Source organism: Schistocerca serialis, chromosome 5, assembly GCF_023864345.2.
Source record: "Schistocerca serialis cubense isolate TAMUIC-IGC-003099 chromosome 5, iqSchSeri2.2, whole genome shotgun sequence".
Taxonomy (NCBI): Eukaryota; Metazoa; Arthropoda; class Insecta; order Orthoptera; family Acrididae; genus Schistocerca; species Schistocerca serialis.
Genome location: NC_064642.1, coordinates 564,506,499 through 564,520,796, shown reverse-complemented (window position 1 = coordinate 564,520,796; position 14,298 = coordinate 564,506,499).

Below are 14,298 nucleotides of genomic sequence, written 5' to 3'. Positions count from 1 at the left end.
CGATGTCGAAGGTTTGATGTTTTACCGAATTCCTGATATTCACGGTACACTCATGAAATAGTCGTACGGGAAAATCCCCACCTCAACGCTACCTCGGAGATGCTGTGTCCCATCGCTCGTGCGCCTGCTATAACACCACGGTCAAATTCATTTAAATCTTGCTAACCTGCCATTGTAGCTGCAGTAAGCGATCTAACAACTATGCCAGACACTTATTGTCTTACATAGGCGTTGCCGACCGCTGTTTACGTATCTCTGTATTTGAATAAGCATGCTTCTACCAGTTTCTTTGGCGCTTCAGTGAACCTTTGGACAACCTGTGCAATAGCTTAGGTATTCGAGATATAGTCTCTCTTTCAAAATCTCGCTGTGACATATTTACTCCTTCTGTGCATATCTGGGGCGACCTGCCGTAGTTGCCTCACCCTCACTCGGTAGCTGTTTTACAGGAACGGCTATGGACGATTTAAGTAGCTAATAAACAACAAATTCTAAACTCTGTTAATTCTATATCCGATCGCCAGGCGGCACATTAATTCAATAACAAAAAGAAATCGTGCTAAATGGGATTCGGAGCATTGTGTAATCCTCTCTTACCTATATTGCGACCAATCAGCTACTGACAAGAGAAGGTCAGGGTAACTGTCGTGAAGAATAGTACAAAACTTTTTACGTTTTGTTACTGACTAGAAAGTAGCACAGGTTTCCCCTATCTACTAAAGCTCTCCATTTACGTATCGCTCTGCAAAGCAGCACTCTGGTCACAACACGTCATGTGGATTTATCTTTACTGTTAGAGCAGATGAGATTATCTCTGTGGTGTGGAAGCCTGATTTCACAGTTAGTAATTGTGTCACCCTAGACAATGAGACAGGTATAATTGTTAAACTGTTAGTGGTGTACTTTGGTACTGCAGGAGATGTACTTAAATGAGAAGAGCTTGTTATTTATGAACAAATTCAGCAACAGTTGACAGAAGAGGATGCTGTAATAGCAGAGATTACTAAATAGATGAAAGGGCATCAGATGAAGAGGCATCAGATGAAGAGGCATCAGACGAAGAGGTATCAGTTGACGAAGCATCAAATGAAGGAAATGATAGTGCCATAGCAGTGAGGGATGAAGGAGTGCCACAAGTGGCAAATTTCCAGGGAACCAGCGATTCATATTGTCAGCTATCCCCTTCAAGAAAACGAACGTAGTTTGCAGAAAGATATCTGGCTAATGCGTACAAAATATGGACAAAGCAACAAAGGGAAAAAGATGGAGGTGTTGTTACTCCCCGTCTGCGTCGTCCTCGATTAGCAGCTGATACGACACTGCGCTTGAAAATTGTAACACTGTTGGCATAGAAAAGGAAAAAAGAGCAAGACTGTGTTACAAAACTTTGAAAACAGGCTAAAACAACGTCATTTGTCAGACCCAAAAATTTTGTAGGAAAGAGTCAGGAAAACGCAGTAATACATACCATGCGTTGAGGCTTTGGGGGACTGAAAATAAAGAAGAAGAGAACTGACCCTCACAATTCACTGCAGTTCGTAGCTAACAATCTGTGGGTGAAAAAATTTAAATTTGTGACTAAGATTGCCTGTCACGACCAATGAGCCACAAAGTTAGCGAGAGGTTGGTTGAAGGAAATGCTGATATTCAACAAAAAGCTTATGAATTCGTGTGATAAATCTCATTGAGAAAAACGTCTGAAACCAGATCAAGTAATTAATGTCGATCAATCAACATTTAATAAACAGTTATGATCTGCACGGACCTTAGCAATGAAGGGAAGCAAATACGTCTTTGGTGCGGTTGGATCCACAGTGGCAACCACACACTCTTATATGATAACGCCTGGCATTGTGATGGATGGGACGCTGTTAACCCATTTGTATGTCCTTGTATCGGAATCACCGGCCATTCTCCTGCAAATATAAGTATAAATTTACCCCACATCAAAGCATTTCCTAGCAAATCTCCTAATATGACGAAGAGGGATTTAAAAGTCTTCCTAACACAAGTAATGCGGCAAGGTATACAAAAAAAACTAAAGCTCTTCTTTTGGTTGAGTCCTAGACTAACTTCAAAAAATCGCTCTGAGCTCTATGGGACTTGACATCTGAGGTCATCAGTCCCCTAGAACTTAGAACTACTTAAACCTAACTAACCTAAGGACATGACACACATCCATGCCCGAGGCAGGATTCGAATCTGCGACCGTAGCAGCAGCGCGGTTCTAGACTGAAGCGCCTAGAACAGCTTGGCCACACAGGCCGGCCCTGGACTAACTATACAACTCTACAGTTCCTGAAGACGCTGAACTCATCAAGAAGCTGATTAAAGCGAAGTGCACAGGCGCTGTGCAACTTTCCGACATTTTCTTCTTCCGTCTATACAAAAATTTTGTGAAATTTATCAAAGATACAATTACAGTATCTTCTGACAGTGACACAAGAGATCACTTCCTACACGTTCAGTCATTTGTGTATTTCCAATTCTGGCACAATTCTTTAGTTTAATGAAATTTTCATTTTTTTTTCAATGCGGCTACACCAAACCCTTTCCTGGTGTAGTTCAAACCCCCTTGGAGTACAGCTTCGAAGAAGGATTAACGGGAGAGTGTTTCAATGAGAACTGTGACCAATCTGCCTCCATAAAAAGTGCACACTGCGACCATGCTGTTATTGCTGACTTGCATAGTTTTTTTGCCTACGATAGTGCAGTCAGGAGATTAAACTGTGTTTCGGAGTATTTCATGTCATATTATTGACTATTTGCTTCAAATAATTCAATTGTTCAATAAATCATTCATAGTTACAGTATTCTCATCGAAACTTTGACGACTGCTATCCCCTGTTCTAATAGTCCACAGCAGCTATAATTTTAATTGGTGTATGTACACTCCTGGAAATGGAAAAAAGAACACATTGACACCGGTGTGTCAGACCCACCATACTTGCTCCGGACACTGCGAGAGGGCTGTACAAGCAATGATCACACGCACGGCACAGCGGACACACCAGGAACCGCGGTGTTGGCCGTCGAATGGCGCTAGCTGCGCAGCATTTGTGCACCGCCGCCGTCAGTGTCAGCCAGTTTGCCGTGGCATACGGAGCTCCATCGCAGTCTTTAACACTGGTAGCATGCCGCGACAGCGTGGACGTGAACCGTATGTGCAGTTGACGGACTTTGAGCGAGGGCGTATAGTGGGCATGCGGGAGGCCGGGTGGACGTACCGCCGAATTGCTCAACACGTGGGGCGTGAGGTCTCCACAGTACATCGATGTTGTCGCCAGTGGTCGGCCGAAGGTGCACGTGCCCGTCGACCTGGGACCGGACCGCAGCGACGCACGGATGCACGCCAAGACCGTAGGATCCTACGCAGTGCCGTAGGGGACCGCACCGCCACTTCCCAGCAAATTAGGGACACTGTTGCTCCTGGGGTATCGGCGAGGACCATTCGCAACCGTCTCCATGAAGCTGGGCTACGGTCCCGCACACCGTTAGGCCGTCTTCCGCTCACGCCCCAACATCATGCAGCCCGCCTCCAGTGGTGTCGCGACAGGCGTGAATGGAGGGACGAATGGAGACGTGTCGTCTTCAGCGATGAGAGTCGCTTCTGCCTTGGTGCCAATGATGGTCGTATGCGTGTTTGGCACCGTGCAGGTGAGCGCCACAGTCAGGACTGCATACGACCGAGGCACACAGGGCCAACACCCGGCATCATGGTGTGGGGAGCGATCTCCTACACTGGCCGTACACCACTGGTGATCGTCGAGGGGACACTGAATAGTGCACGGTACATCCAAACCGTCATCGAACCCATCGTTCTACCATTCCTAGACCGGCAAGGGAACTTGCTGTTCCAACAGGACAATGCACGTCCGCATGTATCCCGTGCCACCCAACGTGCTCTAGAAGGTGTAAGTCAACTACCCTGGCCAGCAAGATCTCCGGATCTGTCCCCCATTGAGCATGTTTGGGACTGGATGAAGCGTCGTCTCACGCGGTCTGCACGCCCAGCACGAACGCTGGTCCAACTGAGGCGCCAGGTGGAAATAGCATGGCAAGCCGTTCCACAGGACTACATCCAGCATCTCTACGATCGTCTCCATGGGAGAATAGCAGCCTGCATTGCTGCGAAAGGTGGATATACACTGTACTAGTGCCGACATTGTGCATGCTCTGTTGCCTGTGTCTATGTGCCTGTGGTTCTGTCAGTGTGATCATGTGATGTATCTGACCCCAGGAATGTGTCAATAAAGTTTCCACTTCCTGGGACAATGAATTCACGGTGTTCTTATTTCAATTTCCAGGAGTGTATATTTTGTTGCTCTGTTAGCTGCGCTAAATATGAATATAGTTTGCGCGACAACATATCGTGACCTATACTTGTGAGATGCTGTGATAATACGCCAATAAGTCTAAGGACCACGTAATCCAAATACTTTCATGCCATTGTAGCACATTTACGCCTCGCTCATAAAGCAAAAGGAACAGGATAGGAAATCTCTGATATTGATGGAGGTACCCTCCGCCATGTAGTCCGCTGTGGCTTGCAGAGTATGTAAGCTCAGCCGACAAAAATGTAGTCACCCTCTTAAACGAACACACTGATCGCTTTTGGAAAGCTGTAAATGAAGGCCTGCCGCTGTGACTGAGCGGTTCTAGGCCCTGCAGTCCGGAACCGCGCTGCTGCTACGGTCGCAGGTTCGAATCCTCCCTCGGGCATGGATGTATGTGATATCCTTAGGTTAGTTAGGTTTAAGTAGTTCTAAGTAAATGAAGTAGAAGTGGTACGTGTGTGTGTGTGTGTGTGTGTGTGTGTGTGTGTGTGTGTGTGTGTGTGCCAGTCAGCGCAGCAAGATAGGTCGACGTAGACATGTGACAGAATGGTAGAAGGGAACTGCCCAGTTAGAGCGCGCCCACCATCACACTCTGAATAAAGCTGCCTGATTTGTTGCTGTATCAATACGGACTGCCCAACGTGTTCACAAGAAACAAAAATTGGTCTTCTCGATTGCAAAATTATTTTTATTTATTTAATTTGTGACGCTTTCATTCTCGCAGGAGCTTCATCAGACATCGGGTAAAAACACTCGAGGACCACTGGCAAGCGCACACAGTCCCGCAGTCACCAAAAATGGTACGATGACCAAATAAATATACAGGACACATCCATCTGCGTTTACGCATATTCGCTCTTAACACAACGCAGGACATGTTTAAAACATAGGGCAGGTGTACAAAGCGTCGTTATGGCACACGTTTACGGTTCCTACTACAGAACTATGAATCAAAGTAACCGACATCGTAGTAGGTGGCGCCGCCAGACCGGAAGAAAGAGAATTTGTTTACAGAGTAACGATACACTTGGACCTAAACAAGATAAAAACAAGAAAGCACAATTAAACCATACCAATATCTAAACCAAAGCCACGTGTGAACAGACATTTAGCCTCTAAGCAACCCTGGTTATGAAACGTCATTTGTTCGTTGAACAGACCTAGTGTCTTAAAACAGACTGTTTCAGAAATTTCAAATTCTTCGAGGATGCTCATCTTGTTGCCTTTTTGTACAACATGCGAAATACAGAGGTCATTTATGGATGGCGCGCGACGTCGAGAAGTTTTCAAATGTTGCGCGAAGGGAGAATATTTTTTTAGCTGCCTTTTTTTTTTTTTTTTTTTTTTTGCTAAAAGATGTTCATTGAAACGGACATTAAATGACCAACCCGTTTGGTGGATATAGTGTGCGTCACAATCAAGACAATTTTATATACTCCCCATCTCGAGGGGGAGAAAGACTTAGGTTTCTCATGGTGAGAAAGCAGGAACTTTGTTCCCAAATTTCTGGAGAACACAATTTGTACCTTAGTATTCCCAATCAGTTTGGCCAAGTCATAGGGAAAGGGGCCCAAAACTGGGAATAGCAAAAGCACAAAAGCGTCAACCGTTCGTGGTTGTGAGCTTGTGGCCGTAAGCTCCACTTCTTCCTGGCATTCGTTGTATAAACGACGGACCAAAGACGCACTAAAACCATTTTTGTGTGCTATATACGAAAGGTTGCTAATTTGTTTTTCAACATATTCCAACGAAAGGGGAGCTTCAAACATTCGAGCAATTGCTGATCTAAAAAAGCTTAACTTACAGTGCCTTGCCGCGTGGGATTAGCCAAACGGTCTGTTGCGCTGCAGTCATGGACTGTGCGGCTGATCCCGGCGGAGGTTCGAGTCCTCCCTCGGGCATGGGTGTGTGTGTGTTTGTCCTTAGGATAATTTAGGTTAAGTAGTGTGTAAGCTTAGGGACTGATGACCTCAGCAGTTAAGTCCCATAAGATTTCACACAATTTTTTTTTTTTTACAGTGCCTTGGGTGGACCGTTGTAGCGTAGAGCCACTGAAGAGGTGGTGGTAGGTTTCCTATAGTAGGAGCCGAAACGCGTGCCGTAAGGGCGTTATATACACCTGGCCTATGTTGTAAACATGCCCTGCATTGCGTTAAGAGCGAATAAGCGTAAACACAGGTGGATGTGTCCTGAATATTTTGTTGGACAACGTTCCACTTTTGGTGATTCCGGGACGTTCTGTGCTCTTGTCAGTAGTCCTAGAGTGTTTTACCCAGTGGATGTGTCATGTACATTTTACTGTGTGACGTACATTTATGCTGACTGAAGGATGTTCTGTACACCAACCAGGGGTCCTCGAGTATTTTTACCCGATGTCTGATGATACTTCTGTGAGAATGAAACATGTCACAAATAAAATAAACAAAAAACCATTTTGCAACCGAGACTGCCTATTCTTTCCTGAACACCTCTACAGGTTGCTGTACCTTTAGCCGAAAGATGGAGTGGTGTGATTTTCATTGTTCACAAGAAATGGTGTCCCGCTTCCTACCATATTACACAGTGCAAGACCAGTGCTCGTAAACAGATCTTAGCCGACAGAAACTGGAGACAAGTCTCACACACTGTCAATGACAACCTGTTTCAAACCCGATAGATTGCTGCTGCTAGTGAATGTAGGTCCATCTCCGTCAGGTTCAGAACGAATATTGGGAAGTGAACTTCACGCAATGGGCATTTAAAGACTCGCAAAAGGCCATTGCTCATAGCTGCACATAAAGCTGCACGCTTTCATTGGGACATACAACTCTGGAAATTGATAGTGCTGACTGTTGGCATGTAGTGTGGTCGAAGAGCAGCGATTTTGCCTCTTTGCAAATGGTGTAACTCGTCGAGTGTATCGAAAGGCAATGAGGCGTTTAACTTACAGTGTGTGGAGGATGTAGTTCATACTAGAGGTCGCTCTGTAACGTTTTGGGTGTGTTTTTTGTACCGTATCTCGGATTCGCGCATTCGAGTGCTCGTGAACAGGAAACAGAAAATTAATTTCAACATTCTCGGTGACCACGTGTTGCAGTTTCTTCTACTCGTATATTTTGTTGATGCTGTGGAGTGTTCCGGTTTCCAAGACAGCATACGTGATCACAGGGTTGCAAGCATACGTTCATAGTTTGGCGAGACGCCACATCGCATCTCGTCTGACCCGCTAAATCACGTGAGCTTTACCCTACGGAAAATAATCTGCGGTTACTTGGGACAGCAGAGCAAACGTAGCAGTCAACATTCCCGCAGTCTGGTGGCTCTCCAGTATCTAACCATCAATGAATAGCTACATCTGGATATGATAAACTGCAGAAACTAGTAGACTCACTTCATCTATAGCTACACGACTACTCTACAATTCACGTTTAAGTGGCTGGCAGAGTGTTTATCGAACTACTTTCACACTGTTTCTCTATATTTCCTTCCTCAAACAGCACGCGTGAGAAAGGGATACTTAAATCTTTCCGTGCGATCTCTGATTTCTTTTATTTTATCACGATGATCAATCCTCACTGTACAGGTGGGTATCAACTGAATATTTTCGCATTCGGAGCAGGAAGTTGGTGGTTGAAATTTCTTGCAAAGATCTCGCTGCAACGAAAAAAATGCCTTTGTTTTAATGATTGCCACCCGACTCGTATATTATTTCCGTGTAATCCTCTCTCTATTTGTGAACTTTTGTGAACTTTTTCAGTGTCCTCCGTCAATCCAATACGGTAAGGTACCGCACAGCAATACTTTTGCAAAGGATGGACAAGCGTAATGTTGACAGTCTCTTTAGCAGATCTGCTGCCTCTTCTAAGTGTTCTGCACATGAAACACACTCTTTGGTACGCCTTACGCTGAACATCATCATTTCTAATTTAAGTTGTTCGTAACTGTTATTCCGAGGAGTTTAGGTGAACTGGCAGTCTTTAGATTTCTGAAATTTATCGTGTAACCGAAATTTAACGGTTTCCTTTCAGTTCTCATGTGGATCACCTCACTATTGCCATTTTTCACATCATTCAAATATTACGTCTAAGCCACTTTGCAATTGGTTTTGATGCCCTGATGGCGTTACTATAATGTAAATCACAGCATCATCTGCAGACATTTTAAGAGGGCCGCTCAGATTATCTCCTAAAGCATTAATATAGATTAAGAACAGCAGATCTATGACAATTCCTTGAGGAACGCCAGATATCACTTCTGTTTTATTCGATTACTTTGCCTCAGTTACCAAGAACAGTATCGACTTTGTGATTCTTGAGTTTCTCCCGGCGTATTTGATAATCAAATTATTCACAGGTGTACTGCCGGTCTACAGTGTCCAACACTGTAGACCGGCAGTACACCCGTGGATATTTTGAGTATCGATTTTGTCTAGTCGCCGGTGTACTTCTTATATGACCAGAATCTCTCTGGATTTTCTGCCAGATTTCGAGATGAAATTCCGCTGTGGAACTTATTAAAAGCATCTCGCTTTGATGTCTGTGCTAAATTTGGAGCTTCTGTAAAACAGCGCCAATGTCGGGGAATTCACGTTCTTTTAAATTTGGCACGTTATTTTCGTTTCTCATGCATTATTGTGCTAGCCTGTTTCGTGTACCACGCAGGATCGCTTCCGACTCTTATTAGTGTTTATTGTAGACGTAGATTCTTGCATAGTGACAAGAAAGTGTAATTACTGAAAATAAGACATTCCGTTCCAAATACCGTATAGCTTTATTAGCAGCAGTTGTACAACATGTGACTTGATAGGGTTCTGGGCTGAGTGGGCGGTATTTTCAAGAGTGCAGCTCCGGTCAAGGTTAGTGGCCGAGCACCGGCGCGTGCGAGCTTGCCGTGCGTGACGTCGGCAGGCTTTTGCCGTTAGCACCTGCTGGGGCAGTCGAGGCCGCGAACAGAGCCACGTGGAGGCGGCGGGCTTCAGTGTGTCTCCAGGTCATGCCACCTGCAGAGGCCTTGAGCTAATGGTCCATAGGCTATTCTCCGACTGCTTTTCCTCCACTCAACGTATTGATTGTTTTACACTACTGGTCATTAAAATTGCTACACCACGAAGATGGCCTCCTACCGACGCGAAATTTAACCCACAGGGAGAAGATGCTGTGATATGCAAATGATTAGCTTTTCAGAGCATTCACACACGGTTGGCGCCGGTGGCGACACCTACAACATGCTGACGTGAGGAAAGTTTCCAACCGATTTCTGATACACAAACGGCAGTTGACCGGCGTTGCCTGGTGAAACGTTGTTGTGATGCTTCGTGTAAGGAGGAAAACGCGTACCATCACGTTTCCGACTTTAATAAAGGTCGGATTGTAACCTATCACGATTGCGGTATATCGTATCGCGACATTGCTGCTCGCGTTGGTCGAGATCCAATGACTATTAGCAGAATAGGGAATCGGTGGGTTCAGGAGGGCGCTTGATCCCAACGGCCTCGTATCGCTAGCAGTCGAGATGACAGGCATCTTATCCGCATGGCTGTAACGGATCGTGCAGCCACGTCTCGATCCCTGAGTCAACAGATGGGGACGTTTGCAAGACAACAATCATCTGCACCAACAGTTCGACGACGTTTGCAGCAGCAGGGACTATCATCTCGGAGCCCATGGCTGCGGTTACCCTTGACGCTGCATCACAGACAGGAGCGCCTGCGATGGTGTACTCATCGACGTCTATTCGGATGAATCCAGGTTCTGTTAACGGCATCGTGATGGTCGCATCCGTGTTTGGCGACATCGCGGTGAAAGCACATTGGAAGCGTGTATTCGTCATCGCCATACTGGCTTATCACCCGGCGTGATGGTATGGGGTGCCATTGGTTACACGTCTCGGTCACCTCTTGTTCGCATTGACAGCACTCTGAACAGTGGACGTTACACTTCAGACGTGTTACGACCCGTGGCTCTACCCTCTATTCGATCCCTGCGAAACCCTACATTTCAGCAGGGTAATGTACGACCGCATGTTGCAGGTCCTGTACGTGCCTTTCTGGATACAGAAAATGTTCGACTGCTGTCCTGGCCAGCACATTCTCCAGATCTCTCACCAATTGAAAACGCCTGGTCAATGGTGGCCGAGCAACTGGCTCGTCACAATACGCCAGTCACTACTCTTGATGAACTGTGGTATCGTGTTGAAGCTGCATGGGCAGCTGTACCTGTACACGCCATCCAAACTCTGTTTGACTCAATGCCCAGGTGTATCAAGGCCGTTATTACGGCCAGAGGTGGTTGTTCTGGGTACTGATTTCTCAGGATCTATGCACCCAAATTGCGTGAAAATGTAATCACGTGTCAGTTCTAGTATAATATATTTGTCCAATGAATACCCGCGTATCATCTGCTTTCCTTCTTGGTGTAGCAATTTTAATGACCAGTAGTGTATTTATTTTTATTATTTAACTTTGTGGCCGGATACCCCTCTGATGCCACAGTCGTTAAGGTATCCGAACGGAGGAAGACGTGGTCGCAATCTTTCTGTGAATCGTGTGTTTTGTCCTGTGAGTTATCGTATTTTAACTGTTTTCGTATCGTACGAAATCAGGCGGAGTTTCGGGACCAGCCAAGCATTTGCCTAAACGAGCGTGGCAAACCGCCTGAAACCCCTACTCAGTCTGGCTGGTGACCAGCCGAGGACAGTTAATCCGCCGTATGGGATTGAAACGGTTCTGGCTCACCTGCCTCTCTCGCATTACGCTATGCGAACGGGTCCCTATTTGTGTAATATGCCATCACAAGAATATGTTATTACTCTACACCAGCATCAAATAGTGTTGTAATTACAAATCCCACACTAAAGGAAGCTAGGGTGCATCAATAAGATCAGGAAAACACGCACCACACACATTATGCAGGCCATAAGGATGGGGCTTTTTTTCTTTTTTTTTTTTTTTTTTTGAGCGGTTAACATGGCGAATGAGTTTTCTATACAAAGTGCGTACCATCATCAACTCTGCCGTCCAATACCATTTTGATAGGCGAAGACGAACGATATGGTCATTAGAAAAATTGAAAGGGTAGCATTTTTCCCCTTTCACTTCGTACACATGCACATCCGTCACTAGTCCCCAAGTGTCCTCATTGTCTCACAAACTACATTTGTGTAATTCATTTCTTTTTTTTTCTTCTGATGGCTGGTTTAGGTCTTGAATTGCGTGTAGTGTGTCGTCTACCACACAAATGGCGCCTTTGCATCCCAGGCAGTTGCCAACTTGAATTTCCTTCCATATATAGCAAAGCAGGAATGAGGGATTAGAAATGTGTATGGTTCTGCAGGTGTGATAGGCCATGGTTGGTAAAAAGTACTTCCCCATCGCCTACCGGAAGCGGCATGGTTTGCAACCAGATTTACTAAAAAATTCTAGTTTCTAGTTTTAAGTTGAGATTACATGCGAGTGAAGTGTAGTATAAAGCTCAGATTGCTTGTGTGTATCACTTTTACAACGGACAATCACGAATGTATGGTGAGTGTTTTGAAATTCCATTATCTCTGGCGGACCTTGTGGTCGCTAGCTCACAGACGATATGGACACTAAGGTGAGTTTATTTGCATGTGAAGTGCATTACATGTGTGTGACACCTTTTTTACGGACAAGCACGCACACATGGTGACTACATTGAATTGTCTTTGCCTCCGGCGGAGCTCATGACCGTTGGCTGCACGTAGGAAATGGAGAGAATGCGCTTAATCCTAATTCAGTCGAAGTTGGCGAGTGTAATCTTAATTTGCATTACTCAGCGTGTGGCTTGATTAATTGGTTCATGAATCTTTGTTTTGCAGACCAAATATTTTACTGTACTGTTTATTTATTTTATTTAGACTAGCACTAGGTATGTACATGTGAATGAAATTGCTCTGGTAGGGACTGCGTCAAAGTAGTGCAATTTTCACTGATAGAGTAATTGTCTAACTAAGCCGCCAAATTTGGGGATAGTGTCTTCAATATTGCATGTTGCTTCAAACTGTCGCCGGCCGGAGTGGCCGAGCGGTTCTAGGCGCTTCAGTCTGGAACCGCGCGGCCGCTACGGTAGCAGGTTCGAATCCTGCCTCGGGCATGGATGTGTGTGATGTCCTTAGGTTAGTTAGGTTTAAGTAGTTCTAAGTTCTAGGGGACTGATGACCTCCGCTGTTAAGTCCCGGGTTCGATTCCCGGCGGGGTCAGGGATTTTATCTGCCTCGTGATGACTGGGTGTTGTGTGCTGTCCTTAGGTTAGTTAGGTTTAAGTAGTTCTAAGTTCTAGGGGACTAGTGACCATAGATGTTAAGCCCCATAGTGCTCAGAGCCGTTTGAACCATTTTTTTCAAACTGTCGGAGATATAGAGGATGTTAGGGAGCTAGTATTTAAGTATGTGCGAATGTGTAGTTCAGGGCACATCCTTTCCCCTTTCCCTGTGCAGAAAAATATCGCAGGAGATCAACTGTCTTATGGAGAAAGTAAATAAACCTTTTGTATCCCAGCAAAACTGGGATTTGGTAAATTGCCAACAGATTATGACATAAGTAGGAGACCAGTAGTTTTAGTAGACGAAAGATGAGAGAATTATGTGTTTCTCGCCTAGAATGGGATCTCTGAGTAAATAAATGTTGAAAGTGTACAAAGAAAATGGAGGGGTGGCCATTTCTATTTGCAAACGCTACCTAGCACCCACTCCCGCCATTTTGTACCATCATATCCGCTATTATCAACGTGGAAAGGCCTGTACACGCCACGAGTGTGGAATATGAGCGACGGTACAATCAAATAATGAATTGAGGGGCTCACTTTGGGTAACTTTCATTGATATAAATTAACTTACACGTTGTCCATTATGCGAGTTAGCCTTTGAACACCAATAGTGCGTAGTACTGAATTCACTTAGAGCCGGTATTCGTCAGATACATGTATTTTTTCAGTTCACTGAAAAGTACGCAGTAGTGAACAGACCTCAATATGCGATGTGGTCCCTGACTAGTTAACAAACCACGTCGAACTTGTCCATATTCCCTGTCTAAGGCATGACTTCGATACAGAAAGCAAGGGGTTTGTTGGTAAGGGTGGTAATAAATTTTTGTTTGGATAAAATCGGTCACAGAACAAATAAATTCTCTCCCGACACCTCCCTTTCAAAGTCATTTGAGTCGAATGTCGGTGGTGGGATTCATTAAACACGGCTACCATAAAATTCCGTCAGCATTCATTCTGAGTTTTAACTCCATCCCTAATGTCTTCGACATGTATTCAAGATGAAACTGTAATATTCGTCCTGCCTTCCTCCTGAATGTAAAAACTGAATGCTACTATTAATTCAGCTGAAACATCCACGGTAGCAGAAAAGTGTTTGCTTCTGCATTCCCTTAATGATAGTCGCCGCACACTTGCAAATGATTACTTGTTTGATGGGGCAGCACTATAGCAAAGATGCGGCAACGCAATAAGAAATAACAAATGGCATTTATTAGAAGTATGTTACAAAATGGTACTTGACTCTGGTAGAGTTTGAAGTGTAGCATTTGATATCCTGATATCCAAAATAACTCTGCTGTCTCTTGGCAGCCTTTGATTTTGTCACCATAACTGAAAATAGTAGTCCACAACTTGTGGTCTGGTGGTAAGCGTTGCAGCCTCTGGTTTGATTCCTGGCCAGGTCGGGGATTTTCTCTGTCTGGGGATAGAGTGTTTGTGTTGTCATCATTTCATCATCATTCTCGACAATGGCGAGACTGGATAGTGAAAAGATTGGGAATTTGTACGCGCGTTGATAATCACGCCGTTGAGCGCCCCACAAACCAAAGTCATCATCATCATCATCTGAAAGTACGAGGGTAAGTCAATTATTATCCGCAATTTAGTTATATTTTTGTTTATTTTGGTGCTACTGTCGTTTTACGTTGATGACGCATGCTTTGTTTGTTGTTGTTATATCTTTGCAATTTTCAAGCTGCTAG